Here is a 14355-nt window from a genome sequence, read left to right as displayed (position 1 = left end):
ACCTGATCAACAATACTTTATTGAGCCAATAAGAGGAAGTCGATGTTGGGAACCTCAGCCCAATATTCATTATGAGATAACTGCTTTAGACATGGATGAAAGAAATCGATTTCTTAATCATAACCTCCCTGATGTTGATCAATAGGTATTTCTTCTTCCTTTTGAACTTGTTTTTGTCCGAAATTTGACTTTTATCATTTTCATTTTACTTCTTGTATTATCATACTTTCACCCTTCTCTAACCATGAAACTCCTTTCTTTGAACCGTCAAGGGTTTGGAAATCCTGATACTCGTGATTACCTTCAATTTTGTATTAGTAAATATAATCCAGATGCTTTATTTTTGTCTGAAACCAAAACACATGACTCAAAAATGTATTTTTACTTGCAACAATTTAAATATCCTAATTTCTGGCATGCACCTTCTGTTGGTATGTCTGGTGGTATCTCTATAGCTTGGAAACTAGGTATTGACCTTGAAATTATGCATACAACTAGGCATAACATACATGCCATTTTGTATACTCATTCGCATCATCCTGATATCATGTTAAGTTGTATGTATGGAGCTCATGACCCGACTGAAAATCAACAACAATGGCAATACTTACAAGAAATGCAACCTCATGTAGACTTGCCGTGGGTTTTAATTGGTGATCTTAACATCACTTTGAATGATTCAGATATCCAGAGTTTTCACAACTCTGTTCACCAACACTCTAGATTAATTAAACCTATTATTCAGCAATTAGGTTTAGTTGATTCATGTTTTTCGGGAGCTACTACAACTTGGTCTAACCACAGAACAGATAATGCTGCCAGATTAGACAGAGCTTTGGTCAATGTTTTATGGATGAATAGTTATACTACAACTTCTTTTCATCATATTCCACCAGTTGCTTTAGATCATCACCAATTTTATTGTCAACTTGTCGAGATTTCAGGCCAAGAACAGTTCCTTTCCGCCTTTACAGAAGTTGGTTTTCTTAAGATCCATGCTCTGATAATATCAACAACAGTTGGAACCACACTTTTTTGGGATCTCCTTCTTATCAACTCAATTCTAAACTTCATTATACCAAACATAATCTTCAGCTTTGGAAAAAAGAGTCTTTTGGCAACATCGAATCTAGGATTCATTCAAATCATCAAGAACTTCAACATTTTACCAGCTTAAACTTACCCTTGTTGTCTTATATATATTATATTTTTTAAAACTCATTTTATTTTCTTTCTTATGAGAAAAGGGTTAGGCAGCTAGACAATAAAAGAAAAAAAGAAAAATTCTGCACACCAAAGTAAGCTGGATTCAAACATCAGATTCTAGACCACTAAGACCACCTCATACTCATACCAAAATGATATTCGAATCAGATGTCTCTTAGTACAACCATTAAGTGTCGGACCAACTCAGTTGTTGGATACTTACATGAAGATATATCAATCACCAAAAGAAAATAAAAATAGTGAGAAATCATTTAATGTTTACTGTTACAAAAAAAACTTTAGTCATATCTTCGCAAACATCATTGTAGTAACGCATGTGATTTGTTCTTGGTGATTTAGAAGAGTTTTTTATTGTGAGTGAGAGTTCACTTCTCATCGATCATAATAGTGGAACTTTTACCATCATTTTTTTCTAGGGATAAAGTTGGAGGTGGAACCTCACGGAAACACGTTGATAAAATTAGATTAGAACTTGGAATGGACGATGACATAAAAATATATATGTGGTACAAGACTAGTAGTTGCAGAGTACGTAATGTATTCGAGATAACATAATAACATTGAGTATGTATTAAAAATATCATGTGCTCATATAATTGTGTATATATAAAATTCGTTCGGTAAATAAAGAGAGAAGTAAACCTGGAAAGAAAATTATTCGTCTCACCGTTTTTTATAAAGAAATGGTCAACTCATTTACTTATTTTTGCAAATTTTCATCCACCATGGAGTGGGATAATCAAAAAATTCGAATGGAAAACATGAAATTTTTTGTAATTTCATATTGAGGTTAAGTGTCTATCTCCCGGTTATGACCTTACTGCCAGTTGTTCAGACAATTCTGATTCGGTATTATCTAAGCCATCTCATGACTCTATCATCCAATGGTCGAAATTCAATCTTCTATATATTTATATGTGTGTATATGATTTTCTACTCACACCTCTCATAATTTCATTTTGAATCATTATATTTTGATAACGCCAATAAATGGTTGCTTACTTCACCGGAGAAGAAGATGTTGGTCTTGTTCGACTTTGGATATTAGTTACAATTAATGGAGGTAACAATCAAACCAATCACAGTTATTGTGAGAGTGTTTTCCGAAGCATTTGTGGTTTTAGTCAACAATGAAAATGCAAAGTTAGTTGCACCATTCAATCATTTCCCTGAATTTAGACGAATGTAAATCCAATGTTAGCGCTTATCTTACAAAGATACCTAATCTTCTATCTACACAAGAAATAACTAGAACATAATATAGAATAAAATATTATGCAAAATTGAATTTACGAACAAGATTTCAGTAGATAAGAGTTATACTCAATCATGTTTGTATTTTTCTATCAAATCTGAATTTGACGAGCAACTTTTGTATGGATCCGGAAACTGCTGCTCATATTCTTCTCCGCTATCATATTGACGAAACTTTTGCGCATACCAATCCAATTGTAACTGATAAACCTTTGTATACCATTTACCATCGTGTAATAGATTTTAGTAAATTTATGAATTTCATGCTTCAAAAGAAAACACGAAAAAACAAAAAAGAAAAAGAAATGATGATTCTACACTAAACTATGCCTTTGTCTGTGTCTCACATAAAAAGTGAGCCCCGGGATCTCACTATGGTGGAGGAATGAAATTGAATACCCAGCATATATTATAATCATTATAATCATAGCAAATAAAAATCAGGTTGAAAAAAAAAGAATGAACAAATATTGCCAAACAAACTAACACCTAAAAAAACAGAAATCCTCAGTGAACACAACAAAACTTTGTGTAATATCAGAGAAAGAAAATAGAGAAGAAAAGTTTATTGTTATTGAAATAATTGTTCAAGATACAGAACATAGTATTTCAGACAATAGTAATATTCAACACAAAAACCAAAAGAAATACTGGACATTGACCTTGACCTTGACTAATACTGACCAAGACTAATACTGACTTTGAAAATTATTCCTAATAGCCCCCCTCAAGTTCATAAAGGCAGACACAGTTATGAACTTGAAAAACAATTTTAAGAAGTAGCTTTATGTAAAGATAAACCAGTAAAGGAAGAACTCAAAACAGAATCTGCAACAACACCAGTAGATGCTTGATATTGTTCAACATCTTCAGCAGCCGCAGTTGTTCCCAATAGTTGTTGAAGTAAAGATGAAAAAGCTGGAAACAGAGTCCTTTGGTAAAAAGGTCAGCCAATTGATGTTGATAAGAAATATGTTGAACTTTAAGAAAACCATCTAAGACCAAATCTCTGACAACATGATACTGCAAATCTATGTGTTTTGCCCTGGCATGAAACACAGAGTTAGAAGCTAAGTAAATGGCTGAAGTATTATCACAGTAGTTGTTAAAAGGATAAGTGACTGAAAAATTTAATTCCTTAAACAGATTAGATAACCACTCCAATTAGAAGCAGTAACTGACAAGCATTTGTACTCTGCCTCAGCAGATGACCTTGACACAGCGGTTGTTTCTTAGTGGACCAAGAAATTAAAGACTTGCCCATAAAAACTGCATAGGCTGATGTAGATCTCCTTGTATCAGGGCAACCAGCCCAATCAAAATCAATAAAAGTTGTGACTGAAGAAATATCACATTTTTTCAAAGTAACTCCTAATCCAATAGTACCTTTCAAATATCTGAGAATTCTTTTGACTAATAAAAATTGTACATTTGTTGGAGCATGCATAAACTATGAAACATAATTCACCCCAAATGCAATATCAGGTCTTGTCATAGTTAAGTATTATAAACTTCCCACTAAATTCCTATATTCAGCAGCATTTTCAAGTAAAATTCCATCATGTATAGAAGCTAGATTTCTTTACAACTGGAGTATTAACAGGTTTACACTCCAACATATCTGCCTTAGTAAGCAATTCTAAAACATACCTTTTTTGTGTTAAGACCATATAATCCATTGTTCTTGTTGCTTCAATCCCCAAAAAGTAATTCAGATTACCTAATTGCTTCATAGCAAAATCAGTACTCAAAGATGTAACCAATTTATGCATTAGAGTATCATCATTACCAGTTAAGATAATATCATCTACATAAAGTAACAGAACCATCACAGAAGAACTTGAAGTATATATAAACATTGAATAGTCACAAATAGACCTGAAAAAACCAAACTGAACTAAGAAATTGCTAAATCTTTTAAACCAGGCTCTTGGTGCCTATTTCAAGCCATATAAACTCTTCTTTAATTTACACACATAATCTGGATGAACTTGATCAATGAAACCCTGTGGTTGAGCCATATATACATCTTCATTCAAAAAACCATGTAAAAAAACATTTGACACATTCAATTGTTTAACACTCCAATTATGTGTAACAGCTAACACCAAAACTCCTTTTACTGTTGTAAACTTTACTACAGGACTGAAAGTCTCAGTGTAATCAACTCCATCTTGTTGATTATATCCTAAAGCCACCAATCTTGACTTAAATCTATCAATAGTACCATCTGCTTTCAATTTAATCCTATACACCCATTTGGAGCCTAGAATATTCATATGTGGCTCAAGCTTAACAAGACCCCAAGTGTCATTGTCTTTCAAAGCTTGATGTTCTTATTTCATTGAAACTTGTCACTTAGGTTTGGATCAGAACCTAACGGATACCATGTGAAATATCAGAGCAAGAAAATAGGGAAGTAATTTTTTATTTTTATTGAAATAATTGTTTAAGATACAGACCAAAGTATTTCTGACATTATTAATACTCAAGAGAAAAACCAAAAGAAATACAGGACATTGACCTTGACTAATACCGACCAAGACTAATATTGAATTTGACTATTATTCCTAATAAACTTCATTGCATTCTTTGATTATGCACCTCTTCCTCCTCACAAAATGTTTCCATTTTTTGCACGTCGGTTATCATGTTAAAAGACTTTTCTCCCAGATCCTTAAGTGAAATAGATGTTTTCATGTGCAGAAGTACTGATTGGAAAGAACACAGAGAGAAACCGTCCCCAGCCTCCCAAATTCTTCCCAAAATTTTGGTTTTTAGGTCGTAACAACAAAGAACCCTCGAGTCGCAGCGCAACAATACCTCGTCGTTCTTTGTGACGGTGATAACGTCGTAGTCTCTGTACGACCCATCACATTTGATGCTAAATTCCATGCACCAACCCCAAAAAAATTGCTTTCCATTTTCGCCGGTATAATTGTTTTTCTTTAGCAACCATATTTCTAAACAATCTCTAACCTTTCTATAAACAACAAGACACAAACATCCTCTTAAAAGCTTGAGTTTAAAAGACGAAGTCCTGGAATAACTGGGTACCGATGTAAGCTTACCACCAGGAGTTGGAAAAAGAGGTGGTGGTATTAAGAGTATTCGAAACTCTTCATCTCTCAAATCAAAAGTAACGATCCTCAATTTCTCATTATCTATCCAGTGAAGAGCTCCATTCGTGAGAACGCCTGACGACCATAATGTGCATGCTATGTCTCCTTTGATTCTCCACCCACAACCACTGCCAAGAGTGTATACCTCAACTGTTAATGAAAACTGACCATCTCCCATATATTTCTTTAACATTCGAACAACTTTGTACTCGTTAGTTATATGAAGATAATAATCCTCCTGCAGCGTAAACCTTTGTTGTTGGGTCTAATCCTGTTGGGTCTAGTCCTGGAAGCTTGACGTATTCACTGGTGACGGGATTAAAAAGAACCCTGATTTTGGGCATACCAAAATCTTCCTAGGCATACAAAGCACTAGTCCTAACTTGGGTGACCTTATAAGGGGTACCCTATGGGGTGGTTCAATTACCTATATGCCCTTAAATCCTTTAAATTATTAATCTATCCCTAACCCTAATACAAAAACCTATAATCAATAAACCTAAAATCAGTTTCATATCCCTAACCCCTTCTTCTTCCTCCTCCACAACAGCCGAACCCTTCTTCTTCTTCTTCCTCCTTTTTTTCATCGTATCATCGCGGAAATTTAATCGTCGATTCGTGAAAATTTAGTCGACGATTAAACTCATCTATATAATAGGTCGTCGTAAGCCAGTATTTCGTTCAAATTGATCGACTGAACAACCTATTGAAGAAGAAGAAGAATATTTAGAGAGTGAAGAACAAACTCAAGATCAACTACAAAATCAACCGGAAGAAGAGATTGGAGAAGAACCAACTCCGGAAATGAGAATAAGAAGGTTAGTTCTACAAACCCATCTCGTATTTGATGTTTTAGATTGGATTGGTCGATTTAATTCGTCAAAATCATGTTTCTGCGGCGGTGACAGTGTATAGTTCGGCGCAAAACAAATCTTAGATGTCCGCCGAGCTGTTCTTGAAACTGAACCCTGAAAGTGCATATGAATGGCTCAGCGTAAATCTGAAATCCGTTTTGAGCCGAACTTAATGACACAGAGACTTATATTTAGGATCGGCTTATTCGATGGTGTTAGTTTTGTGCCGAATATGTTTTATGAATTTCAAAAAATTTGCATGTGCGTAGGATCGGCTTGTATGGTAGTATTAGTTTTGTGCCGAATAAATGTTGTTTGAGTTTCAGAATTTTTGCATGTGATTAGGATCGGCTTGCATGGTTGTATTATTTTTGCGCCGATTAATGTTGTTTGAAATTCATGAATTCTTCATGTGTAGGATCGGCTTATTTGTATGACACCATTTTGCGCCGAATAAATGTTTCAATTCATAAGTCTAGATTCGACTTATTCGACAGTATTAGGGTTGCGCTGAATATCATTGTTAAAATTCCATAAATTTTACAAGTGTATAGGATCGGCTTATTTATATGATATCATGTTGCGCCGAATACATGTTTGAGTTCACAATCATATATTCGGCTTATTCGACAGTATCGGTTGTGAGCCGAATATATAAGATCGACTTATAATTTTTTTTGTGGTATGAGCCGATCCACTCTCTGTGTAAGCTAATAAAAATTTCAAGACGTGATTCGGCTCATATGTGTTATTTCGGGTAAGCCAAGCCTTCTTATTTTCTTACAAGTTTTTGGCTTTCCAAATCCCTTTGTTGTTCGAATTAGTCTTATAACTTTCATACTTGTGTCAGGACCAATGCAGCTACAAAGAGGAAGAAGATGGAGGTAACACCTTCTACTTCTAAAACTCCCGATCCTAGAGGAGGAGGTAAGAAAAAAATTGGGAGCGGGAGGTAGAGGAGGAATTTTAGAAGAAGAAGTTGAACAAGTAAGAATTGAAAGACAAGAAGAAGGAATAGTTGAAGATGAAGAAGTTGATGATAATCAAGAAGTTCATCAAGAAACACAACCCCAAGGAAAACCCAAGAAAGACAAGAAAGGTAAGAAGGTGGCAGAACCCGAGAAAGAGAAGGACGATGATGATCGAAGTGTTTGTGCCGATAATGAGCCGACTCTACCATACTTGTGGCTTGGTTGTCAAAGTGTTTGTGCCGATTTGTGAAACAACTCACGAACCTTTCTTTATTAGGTTCTAACACATCTTTGACCAAGTAAGTAATGACATCGGGGTAGGCGGTCTTCCAATGCTTAATAAGAATTTTAAAATTTTCTTCATAGACATCCTCGGTGATTGACCATATCAAAGCTTCCCATTCGCCTTGGAAAGAAGCCCACAACATCTCATTATGTTCATATGCTTTCAAGAATTCCTTCTTTTTATTTACTCGTGTCTCCAACGGTAGCTTAGCAATATTCTCTAATTCTTTCAACTTAAATGGTTGAATTATCGGTTGACATTTTTCCTCACATTGCACCATATGTGAAACGTACAAAGAAAATTGAATGCATCCGGAAATACCTTCTTAATAGCATACATCAACGATGAATCCTGATCCGAAACGAACACTTTAGGAAGAGCACCCTCCCGAAAGATTAACTTCAATTTTTCTAACCCCCAAACATAACTCTCTTTCTTCTCGTTTTTCATGAAACAAAAACCACGGTGAACGGTGCCTTTGTCGAAGTATGCCCCACAATGTTCATCAACGACATCTCATATTTATTAGTCTTGTACGTGCAATCCAATACAATAACTTGTGGGAAGCATAGAGCCAATTGGGCGCATTCCGGGTGGGCAAGGAAAAGGTGTGTGACTTGACCGAAGTCATCCAACTTCTTTTGGCAAGCGTAGTTATTCTTCACCCCTAACCACATTACTTGTTGCATCATCATCCTACCTTGCAAATTGAGTCTTCTAACCTTTTGTCTTGCATTGTAGATAGTTTGCATAGTCGACTTGTTATTCTTGTTGTTCGCCTTCAATTTGCTAAGAATCCTAGAAGGTGGAAAACGTGCTCGTGTCATTTTATCCACTTCTAACATCTCGTCGGGTTTGAGTCGCTCTACTTTCGCATGTCCATGAAGGTCTTTGGGACGTGGGTGGTTATGACGACAATCCATATCTTTATTCATTATCCAATATTGATCTTCTTTGTTCATGGACTTATTCTTGAGGTTGAAAACGATCTTGAAAGGGCAATTTCTTTTCTTCGTCTTCGTCCTATTCTTTCTCCCGGTCTTCCCAACGTATACAATACCCTTTTTAACCTTGCTAGCGTCGGTTCCACTACGCTCACAAATCATTTCAAACCGATCCCATCGGCTTTGTTGTCCTTTAACTAGTACACAATTTATCTTCATCGCGTGTTCCTCAAGCCAATCCAGAACTTCTGGTTTAGTTTTCCATATCTACGTTCATTCCAAAACAAGTAATTAGTAAGAAAAACTTTGGAATATTCCGACAACATTAAGGTAAACAAAAGGTTCTTACATACCAAATCATTTTGGAAGTGATCCTTGGTATCCTCGTGAATTATGTCTACTGGATGAGGTTGATTTTCCATGGGTCCAAGCACGATCTACAAAGAATATCACAAGGTTAAACACTAGAAAGGGAATATAATAACAAGGTTCGGCGCATTCGATAATCACATTATGTGCCGAACTATAAACATTTACAGGTTTCGGCTTATACGATATCCTCAATATGTGTCGAACCACGAACAATATTTTAACCCAAAAATTAACAAATTCATGTTCGGCACAGACGATAATCATATTATGTGCCGAACCTTGAACATTAAGAGGTTTCAGCTGATACGATATTCTCCATATGTGCCGAACCAGTAACAATATTTCAACCCAGAAATTAAAAAATTATGTTCGGCACATACGATTTTGGATATATAAGCCGAATTAGTAATGATTCTATTCCGGGCTGTTCAGGATGTTGTTCGGCTTACTATGAAACTTTCATATAAGCCGAACTAGTGTCTAGCAAAAGGGTTGGAATTGGAAATTATAGGTTCGGCGCATGTAGTAAACAGATTCAGTAAGCCGAACCGTTCATCAATTGGTAGATTCGGCTCATAGATGTGAGCCGAACCTCAACCTGTTTCGCCGAACCATGATTCAAAAAACCTAACTTTTGATAATTGAGAGCTATAGAAGTGAGATTAAGTATAGGATATAAGTGTACCTGTGTATTAGAAGCATTGGGTTCGTCATCAATGTCTTCATCATCTGGATTTGGCTCATAAAAATCATCATCTTGAGTTTGTGTTTGAGTTTGAGCTTGTGTTTGAGTTTGTGCAAAATCATTCTCATAATCTAAGAAATCATCCATTTCTGGATCATTGTTGTAGTTGATATGTATTTTCCTAGGTTTTTTAGATGAATGATGACCCTCCTCATCCTCCATTGAATCAAGAATTAGAATTTTCTCACTTTCTCCTTCTCTTTCTCTCCTTCTTAACCAAACCAAAACTTTGAATTTTTTTCCCCAAATTTTTCATCTAAACAACTCTTATAATTCTCAAAATTATTTTAATCACTAAACAAAATATTTAATCACTAATCAAGATTATTAATACTAATACATAAAGGGCAGATTTGCCATTAAAAAACCAAATCACAAAGAATCATTCTTGACCAAATTAGCAAAAATATAAAACTAAATTTATATAAATTAGAGAATTATTAATTTATATATTCAAAGGGATCTATAGAAAGCTAAAAAAAATTATTATATTATAAATTAAGCGAATTATTAATTTAGCACGTTGGTCCCGATTCGATCCGGTGAAACTTATTAATTTATGGCGCATTAAATTATAGAGGTTCTACAGTGTATATATATATATATACTATCTCCTAATTAGGGACAAGGACAACTGAGATTGTCCGGACGCCAATCCGACAAGTTTAATTAGATTTCCTAATCCAACCATATTTCCTAATTTTATTTGCCTATTTCTAAATTCGATTAGATTTCCTAATTTAAAATTAACACGTAAGGGGTAAGTATGCCGATTGCAGCAACTAGAAGTGGTTACTGATGCAGCTTTCCGGTAGGTAACAGAATGGAGTGGACATAATATTATTTCCCAAAGTGACTCTCAGCTCAGCCAACTCCATTGCCGGTAACAATGACAGTTTCTAAATAATACACACCTGAAAATTAGAATTTTCTTCAACCATTTCCAAATGAATCAGTTGAGTGTTAAGTTGAAATTACATTGGAGGATAGAAATAAGATGACAAAGAGAAGCCGAGGAAGAGCAGGCCGCCGACTGCTGCAACTGTTCCTTGTGAGATCTTTGAAGCCAGCATGCTTCCTCCTACTACAGCTATTGATGAGCAGATTGTGTGCCCTATACTATACAGGCTCCAACGGCTACCCCAACTGCGTTTTTATGAGTTGCTAGCTGTGGGAACGAAAATTGCATAACAATCAATGACAGATTCTAAATAATACCCAACTGAAAATTAGACTTTTCTTCGACCATAATTGAGTGAAATATATACACAAATTAACCCAACTGACTAAAGCAAGCATGTAAGAAAATAATTCAGTTTTTATGCAGAGAAATCTTACGGCGATTGTGGCAATCTGACTGCGATCACCCCATTCGGCTACAAATGTCAAAATAAACGACTGCACAAGAAAGTAAACACAGAAAACTCTAATCAGAAACGATTACACTGGTAAGATAATGTTGATGAACTTTTTTTGCTATCAAGAGCTAAAGGATAATAATCCATATAAAAACTTCCGAACTCTCAAGCAGATGTTGAATGAGAGGTCAGACAAATCCATGGAGAAAAGTAACTGTGAAACCATAATAGCATTTGTGAATACCTCAAAGAAGATTGGAGTTAGAAATCTTGATAAAAATCGGCGAAACGTTGATTTTCCTTACCCCCCTTCCAACTTCTCTTCTACCTATCTAATGATAAAAGGATACAGATAAGGATCTAAAGTGAAAGTGACAGTATATGTGTGGAATAAGTAATAAATCAAGCATTGAGACTTTGGCTAAGCATCAACTTTTCCCTAAACAAAAGTTGCAGGGTTTCTTTGTAAGCAAACTTCAACAATTTGTACAACTTCCACAAATATAAGGATGCAATCAGAAGTTCAATGATGCAGGAGCATTTCCTACAAACTTCACTATTCAAGAAAGAGAAACATACTTGTTCTATTTCCTTCTTCTGATTTGCCTTTTCTGATCTCCAAACGCATGGAGAACTGGATTTATGACAGCATAAAACGATCATTAAACCAAGTGCTACGACTTCCATTTTGTAGAGAAGAAGAAAAACAGTGCAGTTGATGGACAGACCCTTAAATTGGGCAGGAATCCAACAAAAATGAACAACACCCAACCATTCTCAAACAATTAAAGTAAATACCTGTTGCTGCACTATTGGTGTGCTTCCTTGATATCAAATTTGGCACTATCCGACCAAGTCCAGTAGAAAGCACCTACAAATACATGAGTTTGACATTCAGAGTACAGAACATTGACAGGAAATGAAATCCCATTAACAACCACCAAGGAGAAGGTAGTAAGGTACCAGCCAGGACCTACATAATTGGCAAACCCACGCATGCAACACCCACCAAAAAAAAAAAAGAAAAAAAGATGGGATTAAGAAAAAAGAGATTGATGCTTGAAGCCTATCAGAAATTAAACGTTCTCTTACCGTCATCACAAACAAGGCGGAAAGTGCACCAGATAGAACAATCGACTTTGGGTGGCACACAGCCATTAGTGCTGCTATAATAAACGTTTCATCTCCAATCTAGCAGAAATGGAGGTATCAACATCAGATCAAAAATACCAGCAAATATGCATTGGTTAAGCAAGGAATTATAATAAGCACCTTCTTACAGTAATCCGTGATTTACAACACGCATATAAAAGTGGCACTCACTATCTAAAATCCCACATTAAAGGGATAACACAATACCAAGTCTAAAACATTATTCCAAATTATAGATTTAAGCTTAGAAATTCTTTTCTGTGGGGGGAAATGATTTTCAAACTACCTCTCTGTGAACAGTTACAAATGCACTTGCACCTTTCTATTAGAGGCAAATGATAAGCAGCAGATTACATCCAGTTGTTCATCCATGTGAATAGATAGAACTGAAGAATAAAAATAAAAAGCTTTACTGTAGTATATGATAATCAAAAAACTTGACCTTATTGATCAATGTTGTCTATCCAGAACTTACAGGGCCATACAAAAGTAGGGGCCTATGTTTCACATGTTGATACTTTCTGGTCCATGAGTCAATATTACCTGGAATTCCTAAGGTTTATTTGGAGTACGAACAAAGGAGATGAACATGCTCAAAATAGTTCCACAACTAGATATTAAAGAACTTCTGGGAAGTATAGAAGTCCAGAACAATGCAACTTTTTCAAACGTAAATTACAAGGTGAGGAGACTACCCACACTGGCTGAATTCCAAAGACTTCTATTATTAATAAGATAGTCTAGCAGAAAAGAACATCAAAATCAGAAGAAGAACCTGGAGTTCTGAAACATCAGTATCAGTGCCTTCTACCACCAAATGATTCGTAGCTGGGTCAACGACCTTAATTCCATTGTCTCGTTGAGAGAATCCCAGCAAACAGTGCATACAGATCATCTCCTGCACCCAGTTTTACGCTGTATTCTTTTATTGCCCTAGCATCAGAAAATAACAATGCCTACAAAAACCAATAAAGTATCAATAAGAGACTTCTTAGTAGAAGTGAATTCGTTGCAGTGCAAGCACAGAAAGCATGAAAAGTAGCCACTTCTTGGGCCAAGAGCTGATATTTACCTTCCACAATGCGGCATAGTTGGTTCTTGTGGCAAAGCTCCTTGTATAAACCATTGTAAAGCAACACCAGTCGCGGTTTATTTTTGCCTAATAAAAAAAAGCAATATAAGGTCAGGTACACAATCAGAAAAAAAAAGACCTTTTGTTTACGTGTTTACTTAGTAGATGCCTCTTAGGACCAAATGACATTAATGAACACTGAGCTTTTCTTAGTATTTTTACAGCATCATTTATAAATGCGGTTTTTTTTTGCCTAATAAAAAAAAGCAATAAAAGGTCAGGTACACAATCAGAAAAAAAAAGACCTTTTGTTTACGTGTTTACTTAGTAGATGCCTCTTAGGACAAAATGACATTAATGAACACTGAGCTTTTCTTAGTATTTTTACAGCATCATTTATAAATGCTAACAAGTAGGACTGGAACCACATTAGTTACAGAGAATTTGTAAATGTCCTTCACGATCAAGAATATATGCAAACAATTAGATTCAGCATACAAAATCTTGTTTCACACTGAAAGTGATGCATATTGCCATAACCAGCAGCAAATATTCAGGTGAGCCCACCTTAACTTAATGAGAAAACCTGTCCTTTGCTTCTAATGTTTACCACATTTCTTAAGTGAAATACCTTTAAATTGTAACTATCAATGATTGTTCTTTTCTAATAAAGTAACAATTTGTCAATTTCAACAAATCTGTAAAAAAGACAGGGAGCACACAATCTAGAGATACAGAATATAAGAAATGTCTACAGTAGCTTTGTTTTGCAATCTCTCAAGGCATGTGATGATATGAGCCTCTCAGGAAAAAAAAAAGAAAAACAAATTTTAACAAGTATATGAATCACTTTTGTGTTATGAAATAATAACATGGTTGTGGAGTTCAGTTCCCATGTTTCAGACCCAACATCAGCTAAACACCCGTACCAAGAAGTAGAGATCTTGATGAAACTACCACCTTGACGGGAATATATCAAGGTCAGACACAAAATTGTT

General features: G+C 35.3%; 1 pseudogene; it reads right to left on the bottom strand.

The window, feature by feature from the left end:
* Positions 1–10690: 10690 nt before the first annotated feature.
* LOC113333870 lies at positions 10691–13787 on the bottom strand (annotated as a pseudogene).
* Between the last annotated feature and the right edge of the window lie 568 nt (positions 13788–14355).

The sequence above is a fragment of the Papaver somniferum genome, unplaced genomic scaffold (genome assembly GCF_003573695.1).
Source record: "Papaver somniferum cultivar HN1 unplaced genomic scaffold, ASM357369v1 unplaced-scaffold_135, whole genome shotgun sequence".
In the NCBI taxonomy this organism is placed as follows: domain Eukaryota; kingdom Viridiplantae; phylum Streptophyta; class Magnoliopsida; order Ranunculales; family Papaveraceae; genus Papaver; species Papaver somniferum.
The sequence above is the reverse complement of the archived record's forward strand: the minus strand, read 5'-3'. Positions and strand labels throughout refer to the sequence as shown.